The sequence below is a fragment of the Pteronotus mesoamericanus genome, unplaced genomic scaffold (genome assembly GCF_021234165.1).
Source record: "Pteronotus mesoamericanus isolate MK-2021 breed Mesoamerican mustached bat unplaced genomic scaffold, CSHL_Meso_final contig_55, whole genome shotgun sequence".
Lineage (NCBI taxonomy): Eukaryota > Metazoa > Chordata > Mammalia > Chiroptera > Mormoopidae > Pteronotus > Pteronotus mesoamericanus.
The window spans coordinates 4,014,931-4,030,675 of NW_026555198.1; the positions used below are offsets into that span (position 1 = coordinate 4,014,931).

The 15,745-nt window shown below is 38.5% G+C and overlaps 1 pseudogene; it reads left to right on the forward strand.

Annotated features, from left to right (window-relative positions):
* Window positions 1–6,587: 6,587 nt before the first annotated feature.
* On the forward strand, window positions 6,588–7,001 carry LOC129075530 (NADH dehydrogenase [ubiquinone] 1 alpha subcomplex subunit 3-like; annotated as a pseudogene).
* Window positions 7,002–15,745: the final 8,744 nt, after the last annotated feature.

The window sequence follows — 15,745 nt, forward strand, 5'->3', positions numbered from 1 at the left end:
GAGGGGCACTTTATCATACTTAAAGGAAGAATCTATCAAGAAGACATCAACATTGTAAACTTATATGCTCCCAATATAGGAGCCCCCAAGTTTATAAGGAAATTGTTGGATGACTTCAAAAAAGATATAGACAGCAACACACTGATAGTAGGGGATTTCAACACCCCACTGTCCAAAATGGACAGATCTTCCAAACAAAACATTAATAAACATATCGTGGCGCTGAATGAAACACTGAATCAAAGAGACTTAACTGACATATATAGAATCTTACATCCCAAAGAAGAAAAATACACATTCTTTTCAAATGCTCATGGCAGTTTTTCAAAGATAGACCACATGATAGGACACAAAGCAAGCCTCAGTAAATTCAGGAAAATTGAAATAATACCAAACTTTTTCTCAGACCACAAGGCCTTGAAACTTGAAATCAAACTCAAAGAGAAACTTCAAAAACTTGGAAACTCATGGAGACTGAACAGTACACTATTAAACAATGAATGGGTCAATAATGAGATAAGAGAAGAAATCAAAAAATTTCTGGAAAAAAATGAAAATGAACAGACAACTGTCCAAAACCTATGGGACACAGCAAAGGCGGTCCTGAGAGGGAAGTTCATAGCAATACAGGCTTACCTTAAAAAGATAGAAACATTTCAAATAAACGACCTAACACTACAACTTGAAGAACTGGAGAAACAACAACAAATAAATCCCAGAGCAAGTAGAAGGAAGGAAATAGTCAAGATTAGAGCAGAACTGAATGACATAGAGACAAAAAGAACAATTCAGAGGATCAACTAATCCAGAAGCTGGTTCTTTGAAAAGATTCATAAAGTGGACAAACCTTTAAGCAGACTCATCAAGAAAAAAAGGGAGAGGACCCAAATTAATAATATCAGAAATGAAAGAGGAGAAATAACAACTGATACCACAGAAATACAAATGATCATCAGAAACTATTATGAACAATTATATGCCAAGAAATTTGAAAATCTTGATGAAATGGACAAATTTTTAGAAAAGTATAATCTTCCAACACTGAAGGAGGAAGAAACAGAAAGCTTGAACAGACCGATAACAGTTGGGGAAATTGAAGCAGTAATCAAGAAACTCCCAGCACACAAAAGCCCAGGGCCAGACGGTTTCCCAGGAGAATTTTACAAAACATTTAAGGAAGAGCTAACCCCTGTCCTTCTCAGACTATTTCAAAAAATCCAAGAGGAGGGAAGACTGCCAGACTCCTTCTATGAGGCCAGCATCACCCTGATCCCAAAACCAGATAAAGACCCTACAAAGAAAGAAAACTACAGGCCAATTTCGCTGATGAACATAGATGCTAAAATCCTCAACAAAATATTGGCAAACCGCATCCAGCAATACATTCAAAAGATTATCCATCACGATCAAGTGGGATTCATCCCAGGGATGCAGGGATGGTTCAATATACGCAAATCAGTAAACGTGATACACCACATAAATCAAAGAAAAGACAAAAACCACATGATCATCTCGATAGATGCAGAAAAAGCATTTGACAAGGTACAGCACCCATTTATGATCAAAACACTCAGCAAAATGGGAATCAATGGGGCATTCCTCAACGTAATAAAGGCCATATATGAAAAACCTACAGCCAATATCATACTCAACGGGCAAAAACTGAAAGCTTTCCCACTAAGATCGGGAACACGACAAGGATGTCCGCTCTCACCGCTTCTTTTCAACATCGTATTGGAAGTCCTAGCCACAGCGGTCAGACAAGAGAAAGAGATAAAAGGCATCCAAATAGGAAAGGAGGAACTAAAGCTATCATTGTTTGCAGATGACATGATAGTGTACATAGAGAACCCTGTAGACTCTACCAAAAAACTCCTCAACCTAATAAGTGAATTTGGCAAAACAGCAGGATACAAAGTCAACATTCAGAAATCAAAGGCGTTTTTGTACACCAGCAATGCAATAGAAGAAGAAGAAATCAGGAAAAATATGCCATTCGATATAGCACGAAAAAAGATAAAGTACCTAGGGATAAATTTAACCAAAGACACAAAAGACCTGTATGCAGAAAACTATGCAACATTGAAAAAAGAAATTAAGGAAGACACAAATAAATGGAAGCATATACCGTGCGCATGGATTGGAAGAATTAATATCCTTAAAATGTCCATACTACCAAAAGCAATTTACAGATTCAACGCAATCCCTATTAAGATACCAATGACGTATTTCACAGAAATAGAACAGACATTTCAAAAATTTATATGGAACCATAAACGACCTCGAATAGCCGCAGCAATTTTGAGAAAGAAACACAAAGTAGGAGGGATCACAATACCGGACATCAAACTCTACTACAAAGCCACTATACTCAAAACAATCTGGTACTGGCACAAGAACAGACCCATAGACCAGTGGAACAGAATAGAAAGCCCAGAAATAAGCCCAGATCTCTATGGACATCTAATATTCGACAAAGGGGGCAGAAGCATAAAATGGGGCAATAACAGCCTCTTCAACAAATGGTGTTTTGAGAGCTGGATGGCTACATGCAAAAAATTGAAATTGGATCATCAGCTGACACCATACACAAAAATAAACTCAAGATGGATAAAAGACTTAAATATAAGTCGCAACACCATCAAAGTCCTAGAGGAGAACATTGGCAGGAAACTCTCAGATATCCCACGCAGCAATTTTTTCACTGATATGTCTCCTAAAGCAAGGGACATAAAGGAAAGAATAAACAAGTGGGACCTCATCAAAATAAGAAGCTTCTGCACGGCAAAAGAAAACATAAGCAAAATGAAAAGGGAGCCAACCCTATGGGAAAATATATTCGCTAATGATACATCAGATAGAGGTTTGATCTCCAAGATATACAAAGAACTCACTCGACTTTACTCCAAGAAGACAAACGATCCAATCAAAAAATGGGCAAAGGACCTGGGCAGATGCTTTTCTAAGGAGGAGATACAGAGGGCCCAGAGGCATTTGAAAGGATGCTCTGCATCACTAGCCATCAGAGAAATGCAGATCAAAACCACCATGAGGTACCACCTCACACCGGTCAGAATGGCCATCATAAACAGATCCACAAACAACAGGTGCTGGCGAGGCTGTGGAGAAAAGGGAACTCTAGTCCACTGTTGGTGGGAATGCAGACTGGTGCAGCCACTATGGAAAGCAGTGTGGAATTTCCTCAGAAAGCTGAAAATGGAACTGCCTTTTGATCCAGCGATTCCCCTGCTGGGACTATACCCTGAGAACACCAAAACGCCAATACAAAAGAACCTATGCACTCCAATGTTCATAGCAGCACAATTCACAATAGCCAAGTGTTGGAAGCAACCTAAATGCCCATCAGTAGATGACTGGATCAAAAAATTATGGTACATATACACAATGGAATACTACGCAGCAGAAAGAAAAATGAAGTACTAAACTTTGCGACAGCATGGATGGAACTGGAGAGCATCATGCTAAGTGAAATAAGCCAGGGGGCGAAAGACAAATACCATATGATCTCACCTATAAGCGGAACCTAACCAACAATGCAAAGAAGCAAGGAAAATATGACCAGCAACACTGAAAGGAAAAGAAATCAACAGAGACAAGAGGGAAGGGGCGGGCAGGGAAAGGGAAGGGAAGGGGAAAGTCAAGGAACATATAGCAAGGACTCATGGACAAAACCAAAGGGGAAGAGCTGAGGGAGGGAAGGTGGGAGGGGGCAAGGGAAAGAGGTGGGGGGAAGGCAGAGACAAATGTATTTAAAAAGTAAATAAATTAATTTAAAAAAAAAAACAAAAAAAACAAAAAAAAAGACAAAAATTGTTACAAGAGGCAAAGGATGACATTATATATTGATCAAAAGAATAACCCATCGAGAAAATATAATGATTATGAACAGATATAAATAATAGAGCCCCAAATATATGAAGAAAAAAATGACAGATTGAAGGAAGTAATAGACGTTTGTACAATCATAGTTGAAGACATAAATATCCTATTTCAAATAATGGATAGAACAAGTAGACAGAAAGTGAATAAAAAATAGGGGACTTGGCTCTGGCCGGTGTGGCTCAGTGGATTAAGGACCAACCTGTGTACTGAAAGGTCACTGGTTCAATTCCCAGTCAGGTCACATGCCTGGATTGCAGGCTATGTCCCCGGCTGGAGGTGCTTGAGAGGCAACTGATGTATCTCTTGCACACTGATGTTTCTCTTCCTCTGTTTCTCCCTCCTTTCTCCTCTCTCTAAAAGTAAATAAATAAAAAATTCTTTTAAAAATAGGAAACTTGAACAACACTATAAAACTACTTAAACTTAACAGATATATATATAGAATGTACTACTTAATAATAAGAGAATGCAAATTATTCTCAAGTCACATGAAATATTCTCCAAGATAGATCCTATGTTAAGACAAAAAACAAATTACAATAATTTAAAATTTTAAATCATACAAAAAGCTTCTCTAATTAAAATGGGATGAAACTAGAAATGAATAACAGGAGGAAAACACAAAATTATTTTTAAAATGTGAAAGTGAAACAACATGGTCTCAAACAACCATTGGATTGAAGAAGAAATTGCAAGTGAACTTAGGAAATACTTTGAGATGAGTGAGAATAAAAATGCAACACACTGACATATATGAGGTACAAGGAAAGTAGTGTCCAGAGGGAAATTTATAGCATAAATACCTATAAGAGAAGAAAGATCCCTAAACTAATACCTTAAGGAACTAGAAAAAGAGCAAGGTAAACCAAACTGTACCAGAAGGAAGAAAATAATAAAGATTAGAGTAGAGATAGTTAAAATAGAGAATAAAAAAACAGTAGAGAGGATCAATGAAACCAAAAGTTGATTCTTTGAAAAGATCAACAAAACTGAAAAACCTTTAGCTAGATTGACCAGGAAAACAAGAAAGAAGACTCAAATTACAAAAATAATAAATGAAAGTAGCATCATATTGTGCTTTTCCTCTTACATCTGACTTATTTCACTTAGCAAAGGGCAGGATGAAGAGGGTAAAGGTGGTCAAATATATGATGACAGAAGGAGACTAGATTTTGGGCGGTGAGTATGCAATGCAATATACAGGTGATGCATCGTAAAACTATACACCTGTCTGCTCAGGTCCTCTGTCCATTTTTTGTTGTTGAGTTTTATGACTTCTTTATATATTTTGGATATTAACCCCTTGTTGGAGCTGTTATTTGCAAACATCTCCCCCTATTTGGTTGGCTGCTTTTTTGCTTTGTTGACCATTTCTTTTGCTTTGCAAAATCTTTTTAGTTTGATATAGTCCCATTCACTTATTTTGACTTTTACTTTTCTTACCTTTGATGTCAAATTCATAAAATCTTCTCTAAGACCTAGGTCCATATTTTTATTACCTATTATTTTTTCTATGTGATGTATTATTTTAGGTTTTATACAAGGTGGAGAAAAAGTAAGTTTACAGTAGTTCATATGGAAAGTAATACAATAATTAATGAATGACAATACAAGAATAAACTGTTTTATGCACTCACAACTGTAAGCCTAGTTTTGCCCCACCCTGTATTTAGGTCTTTGATCAATTTTTAGTTAATTTTTGTTTATGGTGACAAATAACAGTCTGGTTTTATTCTTTCACATATGTATTTCCAAATTTTCAGCACCATTTATTGGAGATACTTTCTTTCCTCCGTTGTATGTTTTTGGCTCCTTTGTTGATAATTATTTCTGTACATGTTGGTTTGTTTCTGGTCTCTCAATTCTGTTGTAGTGGTCACTGTGTCTCTTTTTCTGGAAATACTGTGCTGTTTTTAGAAACTTCTCCCAAGAAGACATGCAAATGACCAACAGCTATATGAAAAGATGCTCAAATTTATTAGCTATTCGGGAACTGCAACTCAAATCTACAATGAGATACCACCTCTCACTTGTTAGAATGGCTATCATCAACAAGACAAGTAATAACAGGTGTTGGAGGGGTTGTAGAAGAAAAGAGACCCTTATTGATGCTAGTGGGAATAAAAACTAGTATAGCCACTATGGAAAACAGTATAGAGGGTCCTCAAAAAATTAAGAACAGAGTTACCATATAACACAGCAAAACTTCCTTTGGGTATCCCCCCAAATTGAAAACATTTGTTCAAAAAGACATATGCACCCCTATGTTCACTGTAGTATTGTTCATAGTGGCCAAGACATGGAAACAACAGAAGTTTCCCTCAATAGCTGATTGAATAAAGAAGATGTGGTACATGTACACAGTGAAATACTACTCAGCCATAAGAAAACATGGAATGCTTCCATTTGCAACAACATGAATGGACCTTGAGATATAATGCTAAGCAAAATAAGTCAGATGGAAAAATTCAAGAACCATGTGATTTCACTCATATGTGGGATATAAGACAAAGCAGTAAATGAACAAACAAGACAAATTAACAAAAGCTCATGGACACAGACAACAGTATGGTAGTTACCAGAGAGAATGGGGCTGGGGGGTAGTAAAAGGTAAAGGGGGCCAAATATATAGTGATGGAAAAAGACGACTTTGGGCAGTGGACATACAATAAAATATAGAGATGATGTATTATAAAATCGTACACCTGGGCTGGCCCGCCACCGCCGCCGCCGCCACCGAGACCAAGCTGGCCGGGAGAATGACCCTGCCCACCCCCGCAGGATTTACCTCCTTTATCAAGAACGCTTGGTCCAAGAAGCCGGTGCTGGTCGCGTCCTTCACCATCGCCGGCCTCACTATAACCCTGCCCTTATTCAGCCGCTACACCAAGTACGCTGCCATGATCAACCAGGTCACTCCCTACAACTACCCAGTGCGCATCCGAGATGATGGGAACGTGCCTGACGTGCCCAGCCACCCCCAGGACCCCTAGGGCCCAAGCCTGGAGTGGCTGAAGAAGCTGTGAATACCTCCACTGACTGGGAGGACATCCCCCTCCCCTGTGGCCCACAATAAAAATATGAAAACTGAAAAAAAATTGTACACCTGGAACCTATATAGTTTTATTAAACAATGTTACCCCACCACTTTCTCCTCTCTTATTCAACATAGTACTGAAAGTCCTAGCCACAGAAATCAGGCAAGAAGAAGAAATAAAAGGCATCTAAATTGGAAAGGCATCTAAAAACAAAACTGTAATTATTTGCAGATGACATGATAATAGAGCCCCAAAGATTCCACCAAAAAACTATTAGAACTGATAAGTGAATTCAGCAAAATAGCAGGATACAAAATTAATATCCAAAAATCAGTTGCATTTTATGCCAATAACAAACACACAGAAAGGGAAGATAAGAAAACAATCCCATTCACAATTGCTTCAAAAAGAATAAAATACCTAGGAATAAGCCTAACAAAGGTTGTAAAAGACCTGTACTCAGAAAATTATAAGACACTGAAGCAAGAAATTGAAGAAGATACAAATAAGTGGAAGCACATGCTGTGTTCACGGATAGGAATAATGAACATCATTAAAATGTCCATAATACCCAAAGTAATCTATAGATTCAACACAATTCCCATCAAGATTCCAATGATGTATTTCACAGAACCAGAACAAATATTTCCAAAATTTAAATGGAACCACAAAAGGGCCCACACAGCAGTAGTGATCCTATGAAAGAAAGTTGGAGGAATCACATTACCTAATATCAAAGTATACTGTAAGGACATAGTAATCAAAACAGCATGATACAAGCATAAAAACAGACACATAAATCAATGAAACAGAAGAAAGAGCCCAGAAATAAACCCATACCTTTATATCAATTAATATTTGAGAGAGGAAGCGAGAACATACAATGGGCTAAAGATAGTTTTATTCAATAAATGGTGTTGGGAAAATTGGACAGATGCATGCAGAAAAATGAAACTAGACCACCTTCTTACACCATACAGAACAATAAATTCAAAACCATAAAAACTATAGAAGAACAGATATGCAGCAAAATCTCAGACATTGCTTATAGCAATATTTTATCTGATATATCTCCTCTAGCAAGGGAAACAAAAGAAAAAAATAAACAAATGGAACTACATCAAACTAAAAAGTTTTTGCACAGCAAAGGGAATCATCAAAATAAAAAGAAAACCCACAGAATGGGAGAGCATATTCACTGATACATCTGTTAAGGGGTTAATATCCAAAATTTATAAAGAACTTACAAAACTGAACACCACAAAAACAAAGAACCCAATTAAAAAATGAGCAAAGGACCTGAATAGACACTTCTCCAATGAGGACACACAGATGGCCAATAGACATATGAAAAGATGCTCCACATCACTAATCATCAGAGAAGTGCAAATTAAAACCACAATGAGATATCATCTCACACTTGTCAGAATAGTTATCATCAATAAATCAACAAACAACAAGTGCTGGTGAGGATATGGAGAAAGGGGAACCCTTTTGCACTGTTGGTGGGAATGCAGATTGGTATAGCCACCATGGAAAGCAGTATGGAGTTACCTCAAAAAATTAAAAATGGATCTGCCTTTTGACCCAGTGATCCCACTTCTGGGAATATATCTGAAGAAACCCAAAATCTTATTTGAAAGAACATAAGCACCCCTATGCTCATTGCAGTGTTATTTACAATTGCCAGAATATGGAGGCAGCCCAAGTGTTCATTAGTAGATGAGTGGATAAAACAACTATGGGACATTTACACAATGGAATTCTACTTGCCATAAAAAAAGAAGAAAAGTTTACCCTTTGAGACAGTAGGGACGGACCTGGAGAACATGATGCTAAGTGAAATAAGCCAGTCAGAGAAAGGCAAATACCGTATGATTTCACTCAAATGTGAACTGTAATGAACAAACTTAACTAACAAAGAAAATGGGGACAGACTCATGGATGGAGAATAAGCTGACAGCTGGCAGGGGGAGGTTAAGGGCTGGAGGGATTGAGCAAAAAGGAAAAAGGACTCATGGACATGGACAACAGTGTGGATATTGCTGGGGGGAGGGGGGTGTAAGAGGACTAAATGGTAATGGAAAAATACAATAAAAATTAAATAAAAAATGAAAGTGGCATTATTATCACAGACTTTACAATAACACAAAAGATTATAAGGAAAACTATGCACAAGTGTATGACAACAAATTACATAACCTATAAAAAATGGGCAAATTCCTAGTGTTACAAAAACTACCAAAACTCACTTAAGAATAAATACAAAAGGGGAGCCAAGATGGCGGCAGAATAGGTGGAAGTTACACTCACCTTCTGGAATTACACTCACCAAACTGGAATTACAACTAAAATAAAAAACAATCAACCTGAATGATCAGGTTGACTAGCTGAAGACTAGCTGAAGAAAAGTCTTATAACCAAGGATTTGCATCAAGACTGGTAGGAAGGGCAGAGGCACAAAACAGGCTGACCCTACCCCCACATGTGGCAGCTGAGAATCCAGAAGTATATCTCAGTTGCAAAGGTTTTTCCTGAAGAGCGAGATGTCTCAACCCCAAGCCAGAGCATCAGAGCCAAGAAGAGGAACACATATAATAATCTTGTTGTGAAAATCAGCAGAGATTCTGTCTATCAGCGAGAGGTGGGAGTCTGTTTGAGACACAGGCACACTCTTAGAGGGCCAACACACAAAATCTCATTCACAGCCCCTCATGCTGGGCTCCGGCAAAGAGAGGGCACCTTGGAGTGGACTAGAGTCATGTGAGGAGAATCTAGGTTGTATGGCTCCAGTAAGAGCTGAAAGGACAAACGTCAGGGTCCCTGTGTTGAGTCCCTCTCTCACAACACCCACAGACACCATCTTTCTCAGATCCATCACTCACCTCCAGATGAAATCAACTTGGGGGGAATGCAATAGCCCACCCTCCAGACTCCCTGATGCTCTGCCCTGCATCAGGGCCTGGGTCCCTGGCATAGAGGTCTGGGTGGACTCGGGGGGTGTCGGAGACTGAGTTGTGTGACTTTGGGATGGAAGCTATTTCCCCCTCACAGTTTCTGCAAGCCTGACTGTCACGATGCTCTGGAGATCCATGAGCCCCACCCTCCCAAATCTCAGCAGTCCTGCCCTGCCAGCTAGGGCTGTCAAAGAGGTCTGGCCAGAATCAGGAACAGAATAAGTTGTGTGACTCTATCACAGTGGCCATTTTTCCCTCAAATGCCAGACCAGCCCTACAATTCCTGTGCAGAGTACTGCCTTCGCAGAGCCAAATCTTGGACTCTTTGGGCCTAAGGAATTCTGCAGGCCTTACCATGACAAATCACTGAGATCCAGCACTACCACAAAAGTCTATGGGGACCTGGTGGGTGGAGGCTGGCATTGGTATACCCTGGGCCTTTTGTTGAGTGGCATCAGACCCAGCACTGTCACTGAGTTTGAACCTGTATCAGCCCAGTGACCACCACTCACCCCTACATGGTGACCCACTAAGGACCTACCTCAGGCAACCTTCAGAGGCTCTTTCAGGGACTGAGCCAAACAAACAGCTAGCAGGTGGTGGCAGGTCTTGGAGTGCCTTGGGACATTTGTTGACCTGCCCTTGGCTCACTTCTGGGGGAAACTTGCTTTGGTGTACAGCTTGTCCCTTCCAGGCACACCCAGGCCCATCAGAGGCAGCCATAAATGGGATTGCTTTGCAGTTTTAAACAGGTAGCTCAGGGCCAATCAAGGCAGTGTCTGATATTGACAGTGGCCAGAGTTTCTCACAAGAGGCCCCAGAACAGACACACCTGGTGGTGAACTTCAGGTAGCATCAGAGAAGGACCCAATTAGCTCCACAAGTAGCACTTCCAAAAGGAGATATCAGGAGGCGCAAGACCCGTCTGGGGCAAATTCTACTTTGGAAGCACCCATATAACATCTCATACACTGTTGTTGGGGTCATTCCTCACAGTCAGCGAAACTGTAGTTGACTCTATTCACAAAGTAGCCAACAGCAATCAGAATTCAACTACAACAGGAGAACTCACATAACCCACAAAAGGGCCATTCCTGGAGCACCTTGCTTGGGTGATAAGGGAGTGTGTGCTACTGACCTTCACAGGATACCTACTACATAAGGCCACCATGCCAAACTTGGTAGATATACAAAAGCTACCTAATACACAGAAACGAATACAGAGAGGAAGCCAAAAAGGAGAGACCAAGAAACAAGAAAGAACAGGAGAAATCCCTTGAAAAATAAATAAATGAAATGGAGTCAAGCTATCTACCAGATCGTGTGTAAAAACAACAATTATAGGACTACTCAGGGAACTTAAGGGAAGAATGAATGAACTCAGTGAGAACTCAAACAAAGAGATAGTAAGCATAAAAGAGAACATAGGAACTATAAAAATGAACCAGTCAGAAATTAAGAATACAATACTGAAATATGGAATACACTAGAAGGAATCAACAGCAGGTTATATGAAGCAGAAGATAAAATCAGTGATTTGGAATAAAGGTAACAGGAAACATTCAATCAGAGAAGCAAAATCAAAAAAAATTTCAAAAATGAGGATAATATAAGGGACCTCTGGGACAACATAGAGCATAACTATATCTGCATCATAAGGGTACTAGAAGAAGAAGAGAGAGAACAAAGGATTGAGAACCTGTTTGAAGAAATAATGATTGAAAACTTCCCTAACCTGGTGAAGGAAAGAGACATAAAAGTCTAGGAAACACAGAGGGGTTTCAAACAAGATGGACCCAAAGAGGCCTGCACCAAGACACATCATAATTAAAATGGCAAAGGTTAAAGACAAAGAGAATATTAAAGGCTGCAAGAGAAAGTTAGATACCTGCAAGGGAGCTCCCATAAGACTGCCAGCTGATTTCTCAACAGGAACATTACATGCTAGAAGGGATTGGCATAAAATATTAAAGGCAATGAAAAGCAAAGACCTACAACCAATACTACTCCACAGTGCAAGGCTATCATTTATTTATTTTTTTTAGTGTTTTTTTATTTATTTTTTCAAATACATTTGTCTCTGCCTACCACCCACCACTTTCCCTTGCCCGCTCTCTCCTTCCCTCCCTCAGCTCTTCCCCTTTGGTTTTGTCCATGAGTCCTTGCTTATATGTTCCTTGACTTTCCCCTTCCCTTCCTTTTCCCCGCCCCCCCTTCCCTCTTGTCTCTGTTGGTTTCTTTTCCTTTCAGTGTTGCTGGTCTTATTTTCCTTGCATCTTTGTATTGTTGGTTAGGTTCCGCTTATAGGTGAGATCATATGGTATTTGTCTTTTGCTCATATAATTTAAAATTGAGGAAGAAATAAAGTGCTTCCCAGACAAGAAAAAGCTAAAGGAGTTCATTACCACCAAACCAGTACAACAAGAAATGTTAAAGGGTATTCTTTTAAAAGAAAAAAAGAAAGAAAAGAGGAACATAGTTATAGAAAATTAAATGGCAATCAATATATACGTATCAATAATCACTTTAAATGAAAATGGCTTAAATGCTCCAATCAACAGACACAGGGTAGCTGAATGGATAAGAAAATAAGACCTATGTATATTCTGCCTCTAACAGACCCATCTCAGATCAAAAGACACACAAAAACCAAAAACAAAGGGATAAAAAAATATTTCTTGTAAATTTGAATAAAAAAAACTGAGGTAGCAATACATAGACAAAATAGACATTAAAACAAAGGCTATAATAGACAAAGAAAAACTCTACAACAACATGATAAAGAGATTGATCCAACAAGAGGATATAACCTTTGTAAACATTTATGCATCTAACACAGGAGAACCTAAATATATAAAGAAAATCTTCATGACATGAAGAGGGAGAGCCACAGTAATACAGTCATAGTAGGGAATTTTAACACCCCATTGACATCAATGGATAGATCTTCCAGGCAGAAAATCCACATGAAAACAATGGCTTTCAATGACATACTAGACTGAATATATTTGATATTTTCAAAGCATTTCACCCCAAAGCAGCAGAATATGTATTCTTTTCAAGTGCACATGCAACATTTTCTAGGATTAGACCACATGTAGGGACACAAAACAATTCTCAATAAATTTAAGAAGTTTGAAATCATATCAAGCATGTTCTCCTATCACAATTATATGAAAATGGAAATCACAGGAAAATTACTAAAAAAGCACTCAAATAACATGTTACTAAATAAAATAAGTCTTAAGAATGAAATCAAGGAAGAAATCAAAAGTTATGTTGAGACAAATTAAAGTGGAAATACTACAACCCAAAATGTATGGGACACAGTGAAAGCAGTCTGAAGAGGAAAATTTATAGAATTGCAGGCCTTCCTCTAGAAAGAAACAAATCTCAAATAAACAGTCTAATGTTATACCTAAAGAAACTAGAAAAAACAACAAACAAAACCCAAAGTGAGTAGAAGGAAGAAAATTATAAAGATCAAAGTAGAAATAAACAAAATAAAGTCTAAAAAAAGCCAATATAAAAGATCAATGAAGCTAAGATCTGGTTTTTCGAAAACATAAACAAGATTGATAAGCTTTTAACCAGACTTATTGAGAGAGAAAGAGAGAGAAGCCAAATGAATAAAATCAGAAATAATACAAAGAATTATAAGAGAACATTACAAACAACTACAGGCCAACAAATTGAAACTGGAAGAAATAGATAATGTCCTAGAAACATACAATCTTCCAAAACTGAATCAAGATGAAACAGAAAATCTGAACAGAACAATTACACCTAAAGAAATTGAAGCAGTAATAAAAACAAAAAAAAACTCCCCAAAAAGAGAAGCCCTGGACCAGATGCCTTTACAAGTGACTTTTGCCAAACATTTAAGGAGTTAACACCTATTTTTCTGAAACTATCCTAAAAGTTCAAGAGAAGGGAAAACGCCCATGCTTATTTTATAAAGCCAGCATTATCCTAATTTCAAAACCAAATAAAAACAATAAAAAAAGAAAATTATAGGCCAATATCCCTGGTAAACATAGATGCAAAAATTCTCAACAAAATATTAGCAAACCAAATTAGCAATCCATTAGAAAGATCATACACCATGATAAAGTAGGGTTATTCCTGGGATGCAGGGTTGGTACAGTATTCTCAAAACAATTAACATGATAAACCACATAAACAAAATAAGAATAAAAATCATATGATCATATCAGTAGATATATAAAAGCATTTAACAAAATCCAATACCCATTTTTGATAAAAACTCTCAGCAAAGTTGGAATAGAGGGGATATAGCTCAACATAACAAAGGCCATATATGACAAACTCACAGCTAACATCATACAAATTAATATCGTACCAAAACTCAGTGGACTAAGTGCCAGCCTGTGAACCGAAAGGTTGTTGGTTCGGTTCCCAGTCGTGGCATGTGCCTGGGTTGTAGGCCAGGTCCCCAATAGGGGGTGTGCAAGAGGCAACCACACATTGATGTTTCTCTCCCCCTTTTTCTCCCTCCCTTCCCCTCTCTCTAAAAATAAACAAAATAAAATCTTTAAAAATAAAATACCACAATGAGATATCACCTCACACCTGTCAGAATGGCTATCATCAATAAGTCAACAAACAACAAGTGCTGGTGAGAATGTGGACAAAAAGGAACCCTCCTGTACTGTTGGTGAGAAAGCAGGCTGATGCAGCCACTATGCAAAACAGTATGGAAGTTCCTAAAAAATTTAAAAATGGAACTGCCTTATGACCCAGTGATTCCATTTCTGGGAAAAAGGAAAATTAATTCAAATTAATTAGGAATCAGTATGTATAAGGCTTGGTGGCCAAAAGATGAAAAGTGCATGACAGGGTTTGAGGACATCCCCAAGGTTTTGAGGCTAGACACCTAAGTAAATAGCAACACCATTGGGATTAAAACCCATTTTACAGATGCAAAACTGGATAGGCCATTGGCTTTCCCAGTGTCACACATTCAGTAAGAGAAACATTCCCAGTACCATTATCCTGCTCTCTTGACGTCTGGTTCATAAGACTTTGCATGTAATACAGAAAATATGAGTAGTGACTTAAAAATCACCTGTATATTTTCAAATAACTCAATATTGGCATGCATTTGCCATCATGTTAATAGCTGTGTTTGGAATGATACCATTTTAGTCATGACCATATTCCAATGTAGCTACATTTATCCTTTCTAAAGCCTGGGTGTCTGCCCCCTCCCTCTATGCTTTCTTATCCAGCCCTGACAACCCTGAAAGGCCTGTTTCTTATTCACCTTCCCCTTTCAACCAACATAACCTAGGGAACATGCTGTAGCCCCTCCTCTTCTCTCTGAAGCTATATAGTTGTAAGGGACTGAATTTCTACAGCCCTGTGTCTTTTGGTGTAAAATAGAGGTGAGCCACTCAGAGCACTCCAAGTATAGGGATGAGTAGAAAAAGGCCCTGGGGTTGAGATTGGGGGCTGGGCAGAAGGAAGGAGACAAAGCTCATGACCCTCTCATGAGGACCTCAGTAGGTGGCTGCAGGAGGCAGTGGGGGTGGAGGCACAGCAAAACCTCAGCTGCTGGGGAGGAAGAGCCAGGACCCTTTTGTCTCATAATGTATGGAAGAGTGTGTGTATGTATGTGATGATGATGATTAAATGGTACATGGTATCAGTGAAAATTATCAGCACGGATGCTGATTAAGGATGCTGAAAATGAATAGTATGGAAGGAAACTGGAAAAATTGGTCCGAGTGTGGAAAAGTAATACTAATTACAATCACTTATGCGAACTGCCTACCATTTATGACTAATTACCACCCAACACAATAACCATTAGATATATCATTA